This window comes from Hoplias malabaricus, chromosome 18 (assembly GCF_029633855.1).
Source record: "Hoplias malabaricus isolate fHopMal1 chromosome 18, fHopMal1.hap1, whole genome shotgun sequence".
Classification (NCBI taxonomy): Eukaryota; Metazoa; Chordata; class Actinopteri; order Characiformes; family Erythrinidae; genus Hoplias; species Hoplias malabaricus.
Genome location: NC_089817.1, coordinates 735,309 through 754,541, shown reverse-complemented (window position 1 = coordinate 754,541; position 19,233 = coordinate 735,309). Strand labels below are relative to the sequence as shown.

Sequence of the window (19,233 nt, the reverse complement as noted above, 5' to 3'; positions counted from 1 at the left end):
GAGAAACATCTGAGCAGCAGGAGTCTCCACTCCATCAGACCTCAGTGTCATCCAGGAGACAGTACAGAGACTACAACTAGATTAACTTAGACCAAGGAGACTACAGCTAGATTAAGGTGTAACTACAGAGATATTAAGGAGGAACTGTAGAGAAATTAAAGAGACACTAATGAGATATTAAGGAATACAGAGATACAGAGAAATGAAGGAGACTACAGGTGTATTAAAGTGTAACTAGAGAGTTATTAAAGGAGGCACTACAGGGACATAAAGTAGACACTATGTGGATATAATGTAGGAGTTTTTTCTTGTTTTTTTTTTTTTCTTCAGTGGAAACTGGCCTGTAGCTGTTTAGTAAAAAAGAGCGCGTCTAAGTCTGGTCACTGGTTTCAGTGGAGCTCAATAGAGCTAATGGAGCAGGGCTCAATATTTAATCTGTGTAATGTGAAGATGGAGCATATGTCTTGTCTGGTGGAAAAGAAATCGCTCGGCCTCATTAGTGGATTGGGCTTGAGAGGTTCGCCTCAATTAGAAATGAACGTGATGGTTTATTTATGATATCAAAGTGAGTCGGTAAGAGGCCACTTTGAGCAGGTAGATGTCAGCTGTAAGCTGCAGTCAGTGTTTGTGTTTCTTCAGTGGGACACCACCACAGTCTCAGGGTCACACTGCAACATGTGTGATATATCACCATATAATTACAATATTAATAATGTATTATTACGGCAGTGTGATTAATTAACCAATTATTTCAATATATAGTTTACTTCTGCAGCCAAAATATTCAACTTCTTTTAATGTCTCACAGCTCTACTTGTTTCAGCAGGATTCCTACCAATGAATTAGGTTTGTTTTACAAGATCCTCACAACAACAAAAAAAACCAACCCTCAGGTGTAAGTGCCTGCCTCACCATCAGAGAATCATTGCTTTGATCCCTGTCGATGCCACAGATGTCCAAGGACAGGAGTCAAATCTAAAGAACTGGCTCACAACCTTGGTGTATTAATGGACTGAGATCTTAGTTTCAGTCTCATATTTAAGCGGTTATCAGATCAGCATTTTACCATCTTAAGAACATCAGTAAGAGATTTTCTGACTAAACCAGAGCTGGATAAACTGATCCATGCTTTTATTTCTAGCAGTGATTACTGTAATGATCTCTTAACTGGACTTCCAAAAAAGACCATTAAACAGCTTCATCTGATTCAAAACACAGCTGCCACTGGGAGCAAAAGAAGAGATCACATCACCAGCCGACTGAGAACATTAGAACAGCCCCGACTTTAGACACTTTTAAATGAAGACTTAAAACCCTCCTGTTTGAGCAGCTACAGCTCGGTTTAAAACACTCTGCACCTTTTATTCTGTAACGGCCCTTTCTTTCTTTTCTTTTATTGGATCATTTTAAATAGTTTGAATCATATTTGTCATGTTTTCTTTTACTCGTTTTATGTGTTTCCTTTTAATTGTTTTAGTGTAGTTTTATGATTTTTTTATTCTTGCTTTTAATTGAACTGATTTTCTGTAAAGCACTTTGAATTGCTCTTGTATAAAAGGTGCTCCATAAAAAAACTTGCCTTGCCTAGTGCTTTTTGCACCTTTATTTTTAAGAGTGTACAACTGGCTTGTATCTTTCCCTCCATCTCTCAGGACATGATGATAGCTAGCATAGGTGTCTGTCGGCTGATGTGACCGATCTGGACAGTTTGCATTCTCTAGCGTATGAAGCAGCATTTAGAAAAGAAATGGTGGGAGTGCATTGTGTCCTGGAATGGCATTTCTCCTCTGAAAAGGTGAAGACAGGAAGGTGGAGACCACCTTGGGAATAAACAAATAAAACCTGTACAAAATATAGAGAAATGAAACGACATTTCAGTGTTGAACACTGTGTGGAAATGTAAAACCACACCTCCAATGTGGCTCTCGCTCTCCTCAGAGGCTCTGAGTATCATTTCACTTCTAGCACGTATTACACACTGGTGATAAAATCCCTCACCGTTGGACAGCCGTCAGTCGCTGGAGGGAGTTTTGAAGGAAACATACGGCAAGTTTGATCAGATCAAATGCATTAAAAACCAGAGCTGAAACCAAATATTTACTGAAAACACAAACCAAAACATTCCAAATAAATAACTGAATGTACCGTGTAAACACTTCAACGCCTTTCCACAGTCACCTGAGCTGGTTTTATTTCCGGTGACATTCCTGCTGTTCCTGTCCTCTGTTAACAATGTGACCCGCTGATGTTGTGTAAGTGATTGACGTGTAAGGACTGCAGTCAAACAAAGCCACACATTCATAGATGTTTATTTTTATTTACACACAAACAGGAATGTAATAAACATATTGACTGTGTTTCAACATTCCTTTGATTAAACACAACAGGGTTCATCTCTGAATGATACAAACTCCGCTCTGAATAAGGTCTCACACTCACTCTGAAACAAGCACAGCGCCTCCAACAGAATCCTTGTGCATCTTTACTACAGTGAAAGGAGACTTGGAGCACACACAGAGTTCTGATTTTGCTCTGATACATTTCACACTACACAGCATGGACATGCACTCGCCGGGACTCCTCTATCGCCTCAGTTACACCAGGAGAAGTGCTATTGTACAATGACTGGGGGGGGGGGGGGGGGGGGCGCTGCTGAGAGAGGCTACCATTATATGAATACACTGGGAGGCTCTGTGGTCTATATTCATAGATCTACGATCATATTTCGCAGTCAGTATTTGTTTTTAATTTAAGCTATAAGTGTACAGGCGTGTGTTTATCTAGCTGTACAGGGGCACATCCCACGCCTGATACTTCTCAGCCTCTATAGCCCTTGAACTCAAAAACCCTTTGACCCTGTAACCGCTCTCCCAAAATCCACCTGCAGTTTAGAATTATGGTGTGTCAGACAAGTTTAATTGCATTTGTATGTGGACTGTAATCCTGTCCAAGGGAGTGGAGCCTAGTTAAAACCCACAGGGCAGTGGAGAAGTGTGGATATGCTTCTATATAGCTCAACAAGACCACATCACACACCTAATATTTATAGTGTTCTAACAGCCATTTCATGTTGAAGGGACTATTCTCAGATAAGATACGTGCGGCACTAAAGACCCCAGTCTGCCCCAAAACCATCCTCAGCATTTATTTTAGGTTTGCTGGTGTAAACGTCCTGGTTTAATTGGGTTTAATGGGGTTTAATCTGGTTTGTATCTAGACTGTAATCCTGTCCTGGGGAGCGAGGCCGGGTGAAAACACACAGGTTAGTGGTGAAGAGGGAAATGTGACACTCGTCTGTCGTCTACACAGAGATCACCACATCCTTCAGACACTGACACTGTCACTCACAGACACACACACACACACACACACACGTGAATACTGTCACCTGGAGCCATGAGCTCATACTGATGTCCTCCTGATACTAGCTGAGGTCATGGTTATTCATGCATACAGCTGTAGGTAAACCACACACTCCATGTCCTAACATTTGTAGTCACCGCTTCGAATTAGGGACCATTTTAATTAGAAATCTACTTAAAATCATTTAAGATTAAAACATAAAAATAGGAAAAACCTGAAAATAGACGCTCTGAAGATGCCAAGCATGAACCTGAGTTCATTCTCAAAGCCTGTGGTGTACCCCACTGCTGTCTAACTACCTACTGCAGCTCATCATCGTTTGTGCATATGCAGACAGCTCTACACACACACTGCTGAAAGCTAGTGAGCCTGAAGCACAAGAACAACACAGAAAGCTCTACAAAGTGCCTTCCACTGCTCACACGGCGAAACACAGAGAGAAGAGGAAGCAGAAAACAATGCTGTTACCCTCTCTCTCTCTCTTGCAGACTCCTCCAGCTGTAGTCTGGCAGTGCATGGGCATGTGTTTTGTGGGTGTGGCTTTGGAAGGAGAGCCGAAAAGAGGTGGTGGGATTTCTCCAGTTGGATATTTACAACGACAAAGATCACACTCACTGTTTTCCACAACATGACTTACTCCAGTCTTATATTCAGCCAACCATGAATGAGTGAACAAGTGAGTGATTCTTTTCTATAAGTGACTGAGTGACTATGTGACAGAGTGAGTGAGTTACAATATATTTTGTACATAAAGTGGTTCACATCTTCACACCTAAAAACACAGGTATAAACACAGAACACATTTAAAATCTCTGTCTTTTTTAAAAACAGAAATGAAAATGAAGCGAAGCAGCTGAGCTCAGCACATCAGCAGGGTCTTAACCTCACACTTCGGCCGGAGTAAAAGCTGCATGTTCCAGTACATTATATTACTAGAGTCTATTACAGACCCTGACCCCTGCTCTTTATGAGCTGTCAGGAGCCTCACCTTTCTCAACAAACCAATAACTTCCAGCTGTGGAGAAAATGGTGATTCAGCAGCTGCTGAACCACTGGAGCTGGCCTTTCATAAAAAATCAACAGTAGCCTCCACACGCCCCACAATCACCAAGAACAGATCCTGGAAACCCCAGCTACAAACGAAATACAACTGTTAAAATAAAGGGAAAGTAAAGGAACACGTTTACAGGACACTGTCTCTAACAGCCTGTTTGGGAGTCATTGTTTTTGTGATGTCACAAAGATATTTCTGCCATTTTAACTTAGAGCAGTTTGTCTCCACCCATTCATGCTGAAGTTATAAGCAGTGTTTGTGCCAAGTACCTCATTTTGAAAATAGTCAGCCAATCAGAATAGAGCTCTTTTGCATATTCCAGGAATAAAAAGGGAGAAACAAAGTTTGGAAAATGGTCACGAAACAAAGAATTATGCGATTTTTAACACATGATAAAAAATAAAACACATGTTGGACCTTTAAAGCCACACTAAGTCGTATGTTTAAAATCCTTATAATTACAGCTTCAAAATGATTGAGAGGCTCCACTGAGCTGGAACAGGGAGAACAGAGCCTCTGCCATTGCTACAGCAGATATAGCACTGCAGAAAAAAACTATGTAACTTTTGGAGGAGGGGAGGAAACCACCTCTCCCTTGATGTAGGGACAGTGCAAGCGAATTCCACTCTGCAACTGTAGAGGGAGCCAAAGAGCAGAAAATACCTAATTTTACTACTGTTCCTTTAATATTGAGTTAAATATTTTCAGTGTTTACCCCCATGTCTTTCAAGTACAAATCCAACACAAAAGGAGTAACTGAACCAGTGAGAGAACAAAAATGAATGAATGATGGTTCACAGGCACAGATTTAGACAGATCCCAGACTGAGTTCCAATCAATCAATCAATCAATCAATCAATCAATCAATCAATCAATCAATCAATAAAATTGATTGCCCAGGGGACCTCAGGACCTCAGTTTTAGGTCTTATCCACTGGACAATGCTATTTATTCAGTACAGTGTCCCTGACACTGCACCCAGGCATTGGGATCCACACACTGGATCCAACAGTGCCCCCTGTTGGACCTACCAACCCTAACCCCTTCCAGCAGCCACCACATCTTTCCTTGGGTCTCCCATTCAAGCCCTGACCAGGCCCAAACCTGCTTATTTTCAGGGAGTCTGCATGCTGTGGTTTTCAGCTAGAAAAACAGACCGTGCTGACAGTGATGACTCTCTTCTCCATCTCATGTGGGCCTCATTTGCACGTATTAAGCAAATTGAGCGTGCTGAGTGTTCTGAGCGGCCGCCTGGTCTCTTTGTGTTTGGACGCCTCCGGTTGTTCAAATTAATGATGTACAAAAGTAAAAATGAGCTTGGAAAAGATCCCTGTTTTTTTTTTTGGCCAGCTAAATTTATCACATTTCATAATCCTAATGACCCTGCCAGCACAGGCAATCCGTCCGGGGGAGAAAATGCCTTTATAATGAATCAGAAGCGTAGTAATGATGTATATGTGATGGGACTGAGCGGTGGGCTCGGGCCTTTAGTGTGGGTGGGCTATTCGGAAGATGGAGGCATGCTGAAATATTCACATGATTGATGAGCCTCTGAGATTCCCAGGCTCTAAATACAACTGGAAAAATCTGTGGCACATGAATATGAGTGTTTTTCCATTCAGCGCGGAGAGGTATGATAAACTAGGCACATTTACAATCGTCTCTCACAGTGTTTGCTGCTTATTCTGACCCCAGAATACACGCTGATAACAAGCTCAAGAGGGAAATGCTGTAATGCAGTAATATACCATAATACTGTGTAATATATAACAGCGCAACACTGTGTTTACGCCACTGCTGAGAGAACGCCTGTCAGACCAGCGGGAGCGTATTCTAATGCTTCAGCGTACGGCGGTGATAAGCCATGCCTGGAGCAAATGGAAAGATATAAAGGTGTTGGCTTTTCCTCCGCTCTCAGTCTGAGCTCAGATCTGATGGAATCCAAGAAAAAAAAAGACACGCAGTTTCATAAAAATAAAAGCGCTCTCAATTTTGTTTTATTTTCATAACCACTCCATGTCCGCACAGCCATATCCCATTACTTCCTCCCTTTTCTCTCCCTGCTGTTTACATCAACACTATTTCAAAAAGCTTGTGGACACCACTCATAATTTGTGAAATCAGCCAATTTGAAAGGGGACATATGATGAATCTGGAGCCCACCAACACACACACTGTGAAACAAGACCACCCAGTAAGTTTTCAGTTTGCTGCCTGAGTCAGAAAACACAGTATAAAACGAGTCGTTCTGATTCTGCTCCGCTTCTGACGTCAGACGTGCAGAGACTTTAGAATCGCCCCGCCCCCTCGTCTGAGTCTGTCCAATCACCCGTGTTTATGTGAGAGCGCAAAGACGAGGCTAAACTCAGCAAAACAGACACAACGAGCGCGGAGAAATAAGAGCACTGAGTAAAAACGGAGAAGAAAGAGAACAGAGTGAAAACGGCTAAAAACCAGAGCTTCTGCTCCTCGCTCCTCACTGCTGTGCGCTCGGGGTCGGGGTGAACAGCGAGCGGCTCATTATCATTTAAAGGAACAGGTGCTGAAAGCGGGCGTTCTGAACAGGGGCTGTTTACACAGGGGGAGAACACTGCTGTGGGGCTCGTGGGGTTTGGACCAAAGCAGGTCACAGACGTTTCATTAAGAAACAGAACTGTGTTCCTCTGTGGAGAATGCCGTGCTTGGCTTTGTATTCTGTCACTACCACCACAGTCTTATCAATAATGTAAGATGTGTTTTCAGTAATATCATCTGAGGGAGAATCCCCCTCAGATACGTCCCACTGGAACCCATCTTTACTTCACACACATCGGTCCGGACGGTCCCTCACTCCCAGATCTCAGTCAGCTCCAGAACTAAAGCTGAAACTACAGCCTTCCCCTTCTGCACAGCACTGAAAAGGGGCATTGATACACTTTTTTAAAGTTTTAAAAGGCCAAACATCCACCTACATCCACTCACTTCTGTACCCAAGGCTATGTCTAAAAATAACCAGCCCCTCGGACCCTGAAATACTCTGCAACCTGAAAGGGACTCCTCTGGCGAAGGGAAATCCAACCTGGAGGAACAGGGTGTACTTGCCCTTAAAGCTGATGCTCACGATATTAATTCATTACACTTTCTATTATAACATTCAGAGAACGCTTCCTCACTATTTGCTAGTTCTCCGGTCTGTTTGCGTGCTAGAACATGGTCATGTGTTTGTACACAGCCCTGGCTCAGTACACGGGGAACAAACTTAGTTTCTTGTTCTGAATTGGCTCAGATTTGTTCTCTGCGCTGACAGAGCCAAGGCTGACAGTTGTGAGACCCCCAAACATTGAAAAGCATGACTATGAGGAGGATGTTGCTCTATTCCTGCTCCATAGGTGGGTAATATTGACTTATTTACACTGTTACAGATGTAAACTAAAGGTGGAAGTGACTCCAAATTCAGGAGAATGCCAACTTTCCTCGGAAATAAACAAAGAGCGAACGCGCTATAAAACTAAACAGCTTGAGTTACAAGTGAGTTTCTGTGGTGATTCAAACAGTGAATAAAATCTTACAGACAATTTACACTTCAACCACCAACAAGATACAGCCGCGTCTTGCTCAAACACACAGTTCCACTTTAAAAGATACAGAGCATCTGAATGAACCCAAACAGGAGGGGGAGTCTCGTGTTGCCGTTAAGCGAGGGCCAAACAATACTGAGAGACCAGCACCAGCTCCTCAGAGGACAGACTCAGTGGGAGAGCTCACTTGGCTGTATCTGCTCAGATATCACAGAGAACACACAATTCAATTGGGCAGTTCTTCTTTGAAGGTTTTAACTGTTTTGTTTCCACACAGAACTAAATAACAATGTAAAACGTGTGAGACAGTGGCAGATGCTAGTCTTTCTGAGGTCTTTCAGGGCTAGGCTGCTTAAACGGCCTTGGCCCATGTGAAGTGTGTCCGTCTGTGAGTGCTTTGTGACGGTGGAGGGGCTCAGCAGCACCCACTGGACAGAAACTGCGATAGAAATCAGAAAGAGTGATAGAAGTCAGTCTCCAAACACAAGCAGCTACAAAAAAACCAACAGAAATAGAAGCTCGATTTGTCGCTAGTCGTTTTTAACAAAGAAAATGCCGCTAAGAGGTTTAAGAAAGTCTCCAGTTCAACTCAGAACAGAATGAAAATGTAATGCTCCCACGGATCTTTACACCAAAGGATCACTGATTCGCTCATTTCGCTGTCAATCAAAAAGGGATTCAGCCTCAGACAGATCATCCAATCATCATGCAGAAGCTGAGCGTCCGGGCCAGCCGAGGCCGGCCCACCGCCCCATAGACCCCCAGAGACGCTGAGCATCCGATGAGCGGGACAAAGCCCAGCATTTATCCAATGATTCGTCTCGTTTCGCTGCTCTTCGCTGCTCTGCTATTGAACTCTCAGCGTCCTCACTGTTTAAAGCACTGTGAAGCTGCGGGAATGACTGAGAGGAAAGCTGCGTCTTTACCAGTGATAAGAAGCTGATTCTGAACAAAAGTTGAGCGTGTTGTAGTGCATATTTATTCAATGACACGTACACACAACAGTATATATTTGATCACTTATTTTTTTACATTTTAGGGGAAGCTGAGCTTCACTTGCAGTCTTAGAGCAATCGCCACTGGTGTGAGAATAAAATGATGTGACAATAATGACACAGAAGAGTTCAAATTCAACAACAACAACAACAAAGTTGATGATGAGTCTGTGATATAAAAATGAAAACAACAGCAGATGGTTCCCAGAAATGATTAGACCTCCTCTGAAGGACTACACAGCCATGAGGGCTTCCCAGTGGACGTCGAGCGCCTGAGTTGTGGACAGTTTCTTGAAATCTGGGTCTAATTTTAAGCCTCAGCTTCTGGTGAGTGTTCATTTTTAGCTTCTGTGGTTTCCCTCAGTTCTTTGAAAGCTGTGATCATAAAGAGGTGTGTGTCAGCGTCAGTGTAACACAGAGCTTTGCTTTGAATCCGTGCGGAGATGCATTTGTACGCAGCTGCTTATCCAGCAGTTCTTCAGAAAAGAAAAGTAGTATGAGGTAGTTTCTCCCTCTTTGCTGCAGTGGCAGCCTCTATTCTTCAGGGAAGGCTTTAGACTTGATGCTGGAACGTTGCTGTGAGGATCTAATGGAAGATCTGAACGCAGAGAAGTCCCACTCTATCCCACAACATGGAGCATGTGGCTCATGTGCAGCTGCTCCAGAAAGTCCTGTATAGTTGCATGCTTCTCTATAGAGACTACATACACAGCAGTGTTCTCCCCCTGTGTAAACAGCCCCTGTTCAGAACGCCCGCTTTTTGCACCTGTTCCTTTAAATGATAACGAGCCGCTCGCTGTTCACCCCGACCCCGAGCGCACAGCAGTGAGGAGCGAGGAGCAGAAGCCCTGGTTCGCTCCCCTCTCCATTTTTACTGAGTGCTCTTATTTCTCCGTGCTCTTTGTCTGTTAGGCAGCCCGTATATAACTGACTGGGGGTCTTGTTTCACAGTGTGTGGGTTGGTGGGCTCCATATACACACATTAATGTGAAAATGCACAGAACAAGGGATTTCTTCATAATATCTCATCTTTAAAGGTCATCTAAGTCCAGAGAAGTCAAAGGGGATATTCCTGGACTCTATCTATCAGTAGAAACATCTGAGCAGCAGGAGACACAAGGGAGACACAAGCTATCTGACCTCTCCATCTGAATTCTGTGTCATCCAGGAGACACTACAGAGATATTAAGGTGGAACTACTGAGGTATTGAGGAGTAAGTACTGAGATATAAAAGTTTTGGTAAAGATCCTGACAAAGCTGCTCTTTTCCTCTTTTCCATTTTAAAACCAACTCTTATTCACATTCAGCAACGTTTTGAACATCCAGAAGTTCATTATTTGTACTCACATATCTAGTAAATAATATTAAATCAAAGTCGAAACAGAGCTAGCTTTGTGCTCCATGTCTTTTCTCACTGTAGAAACGATGCACAAGTCTTTCTGTCCTGTTGGAGGCGCTGTGTTTGTTTCTGAGTGAGTGTCAGAGCTAGTTCAGAGGAGAGATTGTAGCGGTCAAAGCTGCCCCCAGTTGTGTTTAATCAGATAAAGGATAAACTGGTGTGTTCATTATATTCTGATGATCAAAATGACAACAAAAATAAATATCTAGAATCAAGCACAAGTTCAGCATCACGTCACACGGCGGAAAAAGAATGGGAGACACGACGACACTGCTGAAATTCGACCACATGTCACTGCAGAAACATATTGCTGCTGTCCAATGAAAAACATGTATTTGCAAAATGGCAGTGTTACAGGAGAAGAGAAACGCTCCTTATATTTCAGTGGAAATCAATGTAAAAATATTTAATTCCAGGTGATTCTGGAGCATTTCTACTGGTCCGTTCATCATGACACTTTCATACAAAGTGAAGGACAGCTGCTGCTCAAATGATGTTGTAAACTAAAAAAAAAAAAATCCAGATATATGTTTTTCATTGGACAGCGAAGGTTTTAAGCCATCACTCCAGCTCCTGAAGGTGTAAATAATGAAAGAGCTCGCACTGCTGAATCCACACAGATACCACAGAGAAAAAAAACTGATTGGACCATTCTCCATAAAGCTGTGTCAAGAATTTAACCCTTATTTTCCAACTACACACTTAAAGGCTCCAGTCTGCACTCTGAAACCGGTCTGTTTTTACAAAGCCCCAGTGTCAATAAATGAGTAAAATAACAAAGTGGTGCGGTCCAGTATGCTAGGCGTCCTCGCTCTCTGCTCACAACACAAAAATAGCAAGGGCCATCAAAATGTTGTAAATCATGAAAAGAGATGAGGATGTTGCTTTATTCCTGCTCTGTAAGGGTTAATATTAACTTATTTTGGCTGTTTCTGATTATATATGTGAGAACCCACTATAAAAACTAGAGTTACAAAAGAGTTTCTGTGTCTTTAAGCAATGTTCCACCTTAAAAGACATGGAGCTTCTGTACGTAAACAAACCAGAGAGAACTGCAGTTCCCCACAATCGATGACTTTCCATTTAAGAGCAGAACGTGTTTATAATTACAACAGGTTAAAATAAAATAATAACTCAAATGATTTTATTAGATAAAGATATATGACTAATGATTGGAATCGCTTGAAGTCTTACTTAAAACATGGGCCAAACATTTAGCTGTAGCAGAACTAATTAAGGCTGTAAATGAGTTTCATAGATCCCCTATCTTGGATTCTGACTAATTCTTCTGACAATCTGATAAATCTAACGTCCTCAAACACCTCCCTAGTCGATCGCTCTCATATCAAGGTCCCATTTCCGTGATTTAATCTCTTAATTCCACGCAGCATGGACAATTATACAGCACGTAATAACTGACACCAATCGTATCGTAGCAATATCACTGTAAATGGTTGCGCTAATAAAAATGATCAATTTCTTTTTAAAATTAAAATAAAGTAAATGCTTCCTCATGAAAGTGAAGCTAATTTAACGCTCTGTTAGTTTGGCTTGTAGCTGGAATTATGCAGCGCTGCTAATGCTAAATCAATCTGCCGCTGTGTTATTGAACCCTTCATGCGACAGAGATGTTTGTAATGATCTAAACACATGCTCAAAACACTCTGAGAACAACCACTTCAGAACAATGGTAATATTCCTCTCTGTGTATTTTTTGATGTTGATTTTATCACAGTGGGTCCTAAAAATATTATTAAAATGACCTCACTGTTTCTACAACCATGGTCCATCTGTTGCTCTGCATACTTCATTAGCCCCCTTTTACCCTTTGGGTCAAGGATTATGTGTGTGTTGTGCTGGTGTAGAGTGGATCAGACACAGCAGTGCTGCTGGAGTTTTTAAACCCCTCAGTGTCACTGCTCGACTGAGAACAGTCCACTGACCAACAACATCCAGGCCGAGTAGGGACTAAACCGTGGCGTGTAAACCTTGCAGAGCGCCGATCGTCCAGAGAGAGTCTTCACTCTACGCCACGCAACGCAGACGACCAGCACCAACTCTCCATCTGTAAAATCTCCAGCTGCAGCAGAGATCACGTTTGTTTTTATCCGACTCACGACGGCAGCTCGTAAAATGACGCCGTGGTCTTTTGAAGAGGTTCAAACGCTCCTTGGATCGGTGGCCGACGAAAGAATCCAGCGAGAGCTGGACGCTGCAACAAGGAAGGAACAAACTCTACTGATCTGTCTGAACTGATGACGGAGCTGTGTTCAGTCCCAAACAACAACAACACGCCGATACACCATGAGTAAACACCGCTTAACGTTACCGCCGCCGTCGTTGTGGTTTCTAAAGCCCACTGTTCCCCTTAGAGACGGGGTGTTAAGGGTTTAAAGTGGGCAAACACAGTATGCAGAGCAACAGATGGACAAAGGTTTTTTGCAGTCAGACATACTGTGTGTAATGTCCAGGTTGGCTCTGGAAGCTGAGAAAGCACAAACAGATTTGTTATTGATCTCTGCACCTCAGCCACTCGCCAGTTAAAGTGGGTATCAAATATTCATCAGCGTCTGATGGCAAGTTCTGCTGTATATCAGTATTTCTAGATGCCGCTGTGGTGAACGAAGCTTTGTCGGATCACAGATATAAACCACAGTGCTCATCGTCCTAAAAACATCATTTGGTTTTGTGTGTGTTGTTGCATTTTTGTTCCAGAAATAGAAGAACAGAGAGCTCTACTCTTCGGTTTCTGTGCTGGGAGGTGCTGAAGGATCTGAGAAGTTCACTGACCACGGCACAACATTTTTAGAACTGTGACTTCTGTTTTCACAAAGCTGCATGACATTTCAGTTTAGGTCTGAGTTCATGAAGTTACACTCATGATCATTTACAAAGACTCTAATCTACTGTAATGCCTTCTCAGAACTGTAGACACTGTTACTGCAGCAAAGGAGGGACAAACCCCCAGTTACCACCCTTCACTCTGGATGTCTACACACTTTTGGCCACACACTGTACACTGCAAATGCAACGTTCCCCAGCAGAGTGAAGCACGGTGATGTCCTGTCTGTGTATGTTGCAGCTCTGTGGACTACACAGTGCTCTTCGGTGTGTTGAGGACTGAAAAGACAGAAAGAGGCATGAATAAACAAAGCTGTAATCAGCAGCAGCTTTAGCCTAGCGTCTCTATGTTTACGATGTTGTTCCCGGGTCCTGTTTTCTTCTTAATGAAGCAAAAACATGACAAACACGAGCCACAACAATGGAGCGAGCAGCAGAAAGAACAAGAAGAAAAAGGAAAAGCTCACAGAGCTTAACGCACTGACGCAAGGTCAGAAAATTGAGTTTAGTCCAAGAACAGGAGCTGCTCAGAGCTTAACCCTTCGGCGTCCAGGTTCAGCTCTAATCCACCTCAAACAGGTCGAACGAAAAACTGGAGTCACAATGCGGCTCTAAACTGCACTGATAACTACTAACACTTATATTTCATTAGCTTCTGCTTCTGGAATCACTGAGCACAAGGCAGGAACACAGCCTGGACAGTCCATCACACACTCACCCAGTTACTCACACCCTCACCCAGTCACTCACACCCTCACCCAGTCACTCACACCCTCACCCAGTCACTCACACACTCACCCAGTCACTCACACACTCACCCAGTTACTCACTCACTCACCCAGTCCATCACACACTCACCCAGTCACTCACACACTCACCCAGTCACTCACACACTCACCCAGTCCATCACACATTCACCCAGTCACTCACACCCTCACCCAGTCACTCACACACTCACCCAGTCACTCACACACTCACCCACTCACTCACACACCCACCCACTCACTCACACACTCAGAGCTGAGAGGCAAATTAAACCTGAAAAATATGTGTATCATTCAACCCTCAATGATCAAACTGACACTAAACCAGTCCAAACATTTCAGAGGTTTCCTGGCAGTGTCCTTCTTTGGGTGGAGCAGCTGCCCCTCATCATAAAGCAGTGAGGGTCAGTGAGGCTCCGGGGGATTTCACACTTTAATTTGATTAAGCCGATAGGGATGAAATATACACTACAGTGCAAGATAATCCACTTAATTCTGTCATAATGACCAGCAGCTCTTTCAGAGCCCTACAACACGTGTTGTGAGTAAAGAGGATTTCATCACACATCACTGGACTCTAAACACTGGACTTTAAAAACATGCCACAGGAAGTGACACATTCCCTGCCGTAATAAACAATGCTCAGAAAACCAAAGCTATGTGAAGGTGCACAGACTTCTGAGAAGATGTGATAATAGCACAGCCACAGATAAAGCAAGCTCAGATGAGTTAACTTCTTCTTCATACTTTCTTTTCCACCTTAAATTTTACCTTCTTCATTTGAATATTCTACCTTAAACAGTTATAAAGCCCCATTTTTCACACTTGAGTCTTTATAAACCTGTATACTGTGATTTACAGGCACCTCCACAACGTTCGTTTCTCCACAGCTCATGGTTCTGCACCAAAAAACAATCACAGCAGAACTTTTAAAAACAAAAACCCAGAAGAGCGTTTCCTTACGATAGTCAGGGTATTCCAGTTTTATTGCAGCACTGGATGTGGGACAAACTGCTCCAGAATTTAATGGGTTTAAAATAAGTAAAGCTGCATGACTAGGTTTGATTACAGCAGCTTTTACTCTCTCTCTGTAACAGCAGAATGTGGGGTGTCTTTGTGGGCCCTCCCTGACATGGCAGATGAAGAAAGAACTACACACTTTAGCCTCCGCATATGCCTTTTCATGAACACGTTTGTAACATGGATTTTGCAGTTGACTGAAGTTCAGTGGGCGTTGAGAGGGTTAACTTAACTTTAACTGGCACTAAATAACGATTCAAGCTTTTAATTCAACAGCCATTCAATATCTGAGGTGCCTTGACATCACCCTTTCTGTGGGAAGGTGTCAGGATCTGTCCCTGTTCTCATGCTTTGCTCTCGTTTTTTCCTTGTTCTCTTGTGTTTTGATTGGGTTTAGCCACGCCCCTTACCTGTGAGCCCTCAGTGTGATTGCTCACAGGTGTTGCCCCTTACTTATTCCCTTTATAAGCTCCATCTTTGTTTTCTTACATCGGCGATCCTTGTGTTGTGTTTGTGTTTCTAAACTTTGTCTGATTATTTATTAACACTAACGTGTTTTAATCGAGTCGTCACCTACGCGCTTGCTTTCTCTGTCTCTTCTGGTGCTCCTCGTGACAGAAAAGTAAACATCTGATTTATAACAGGCCTCAGAACAAAAGACAAGAAGAGCTCAGTCTGAGCAGTTACCTGGATCTCTCTGGCGTGATAAATGATGATCAAACCCAGGAGGATGATGGTAGAAAGGCTTATCAGGCATTTCAGCGCTAACGAATACAAGGACTCCTGAGAGAGAGAGAGAGAGAGAGAGAGAGAGAGAGAGAGAGAGAGAGAGAAAATAAAACACATTCAGCTCATTCAACTGCTTTCTATTTAAAGTCCTCAAACACACGTGCAGAGTGTCAGGTGCCCACGAGTCCTATTCTCTTACCTGCTGAAATATTCATGTGTGTAAATGTTCATCAAGCTGGAGCATCAGGACCGAACCATTAATGATTTCATACAGTGTCCAAAATGTCCGAATGAATGAATGAATTTCGGTTTTAATGTTCACACAATCTTAAATCTCTACAGAACCATGGGAAATGAACTACAACACACACTCGAGCATAACACCACCACGGGCAGGGCCAAGTTGACTACAGGGGTAAAAAAACTGAGCTGCAAAGCCATGTGACTGTGTTTATTTCAGATGTCGGAGCTCCACTTCATTATGTTCGGGAATGACTTGGAGTGGAGTTTGTGCTCCAGAATTCATCATTTAACATGTGGCCGCATGCCATCAGATCCTCACAGCAATGTTTCAGGACCAGTGTTAAAATTTCCCAACAGGACACGAGCATTTACAGCAGCTAAGAGAAAAAAGTCCTGATAAATACCCCGCATTTCAGAAGATAAACAGCGAAAGCTGGAGTCCACAAACATCTGGCCACGGACTGCACTCCTGTTCCTTCTCGTTAATGATTTGAAGCACGACTCGGGACTCACGTCTTTCACGGAGACACAGCAGCTATGTCGCTCTGAAAATGAGCCACGGTGGCACCTCAGGGCAGCGAGTCTTCTCCCTGCTGACCACAACGGACTTAAAGGACAGTTAAAGTGTAGAACTGAGAGAGAGACAAGCACAGTGACGTTTTACTACACCGCTTCTTCACTGCACTTTAGGGCTGTGGCGTGTTTGTCTCTCGGGCTCAAGACTTATTACGTAAAGCATGAACCAACAAAACACTATATGTTTAATGACTGTTACAAATGTGGATTTGTATGTGTTCAAGGAACCATTAAATATCACAAAGACATTTGCCATTAAAGGATCACTAGCTAGTATTTTTACTTTAAATTATGGCTCCAAAATCATTGTGATGCTCCACTGAGCTGTAATACGGAGAACAGAGCCTCTATCATTGCTACTCCAGGCTCAGCGCTGCAGAAATGGCACTATGTAACTTTTGGTGGAGGGTAGGAACCCACCCCTTCCCTCTGCCTCCTTCCTGATTTCAGGACAGTGCTGTAACTGTAGGGAGCCCAGGAGCAAAACCACCAAACCTTCCCTAGTGTTGCTTTAAACCGCGGCCATGAAAAGTGACATAGTGCAGTTTCTGCAGTGCTATTTCAGGTCAGTTAGGCATCTCTATGGTTTTGTAGCTGTAATTTTCAGGTGGTCACACAGCTCCAGGTGGACTGGAGACTCAAAAGTGTCCGTAGGTGTGAGTGTGTGTGTCACCTTGTGAAGGACTGGCGCCCCCTCCAGGGTGTGTTCCTGCCTTGCGCCCAGTGATTCCGGGTAGGCTGAATAAATGAATGAATGAATTTTAAGGTAAATATAAAACCTTATGTTCCTTTAAGAAATCCAGTCCTCAGTCGTGTTCACGGAACAGAAATGAGTCCTGGGTCTGAAAGGAAGAGGTCCGTGACTGTCGAGCCTATCAGAACTGAACAGTATGAGCTGCATCAGTGCTATGTTTGAAATATATTTTGTGATGGAACTGTGTTTTAAGAATGGGTTTGTTTTCTCTGTGCGGAGTGTGCTCTGATTCTGGTTTAAAGCCGTGAGGAGGAAACACTTTCACCCTCAGGAACCAGAATCCCAGATTTATTCCTCCTCCCAGACAGCACACAGAGCAGCTCCGTGGCCCGGACCACCAGGAGGAGACCCCTGACTATAACACTGCTCTGCATGGTCCTAGTGCCGCCCTCACAGACTGTTTGGACAGGGATCTGCAGCATGTGATTTATTATATATTTTCTGTGTGTAACTCTCCAGGCTGTGTGCTCCTAGTTGATTTATGTGTGTGTGAGTGAGTGTGTGCTCCTTGGCGTGTCTGTGTGTTCTTTGTTGTGTGTGTTCCTTGTAGACTGTGTATGTGCTCCTTGTTTTATGTGTGTGTGTGTGTGTGTGTGTGTGTGGGTGTGTGTGTATGTTTTTTGTTGTTTGTGTGAATGTGAGCTTCTTGTTTGATGTATGTGTGTGTGTGTGTGTGTGTGTGTGTGTGTGTGTGCTCTTTGTTGTGCGTGATCCTTGTTGTTTTGTCTCTATTCCCGTTGGCACCTACTGTGTACAACAGCTGAGCTCCTTAAAGGGGAATTCCACCAAAATGTATAGATTTTAGCAAAAGCAAAAAAATGAGACGTAAACACAGAGAGGGAGAGAGAGAGAGAGAGACAGAGAGAGAGACACACACAGAGAGAGAGAGACAGAGAGAGAGAGACAGAGAGAGGGAGTGAGAGACAGACAGAGAGAGAGAGAGACAGAGAGAGAGAGAGACAGAGAGAGAGACACACAGAGAGAGAGAGAGAGAGACAGAGAGAGAGAGACAGAGAGAGGGAGTGAGAGACAGAGAGAGAGAGACAGAGACAGAGAGACAGAGAGAGAGAGAGAGAGAGACAGAGAGAGAGAGACAGAGAGAGAGACACACACGGAGAGGGAGAGAGAGAGAGAGAGACAGAGAGAGAGACACACACAGAGAGAGAGAGACAGAGAGAGAGAGACAGAGAGAGGGAGTGAGAGACAGACAGAGAGAGAGAGAGACAGAGAGAGAGAGAGACAGAGAGAGAGACAGAGAGAGAGAGACAGAGAGAGGGAGTGAGAGACAGAGAGAGAGAGACAGAGACAGAGAGACAGAGAGAGAGAGAGAGAGAGAGACAGAGAGAGAGAGACAGAGAGAGAGAGAGAGACAGAGAGAGAGAGACAGAGAGAGAGAGAGAGAGAGAGAGAGAGAGAGAGAGAGAGAGAGACAGAGAGACAGAGAGAGAGAGAGAGACAGAGAGAGAGAGACAGAGAGAGAGAGAGAGAGAGAGAGAGAGAGAGAGAGAGAGAGAGAGAGAGAGAGAGAGAGAGAGAGAGAGACTGGTTCTGTGTACTGTTGTAGAGAAACCTGCAGTCAGAACTGTTCACAGTGCTCATGTATGGAACCAGACATCCAGCTCTTACATGTCCTCATGGAAAGTTATTATAAGAAATGTTTGTGAATACGCTGATATTTAAAACTTTGATTTGTGACTGTTTTGTTTTTGGTGGTTGGTGGAGAGTAAGCCACATGCTGTGTTTAAATTTAACATGTACATGTTTTAAATGGACATTTAAATGTTTTTATAAAGCAGATATCAGTACCATGCAATAATACTACAGAGAGGTAGAGGAAGCACTTTGTAGTTCTACAATTACAGACTGCAGTCTATCTGTTGTTCTGCATACTTTGTTGCCCCACTTCGCCCCCTGTTCCTCAGCGCTCAGGACCCCCA

The 19,233-nt window shown here is 43.5% G+C and overlaps 1 protein-coding gene across 2 annotated transcripts in view; it reads right to left on the bottom strand.

Annotated features, from left to right (window-relative positions):
• The window catches only part of kcnn2 (potassium calcium-activated channel subfamily N member 2), a 51,337-nt gene extending 35,614 nt beyond the window's left edge, over positions 1-15,723 (bottom strand). For both annotated transcript variants that reach the window (XM_066651101.1, XM_066651100.1), the window contains exon 1: positions 15,682-15,723. The gene's annotated coding sequence lies outside the window, so the exon portion shown is untranslated. The remainder of the gene's footprint in view (positions 1-15,681) is intronic.
• Positions 15,724-19,233: the final 3,510 nt, after the last annotated feature.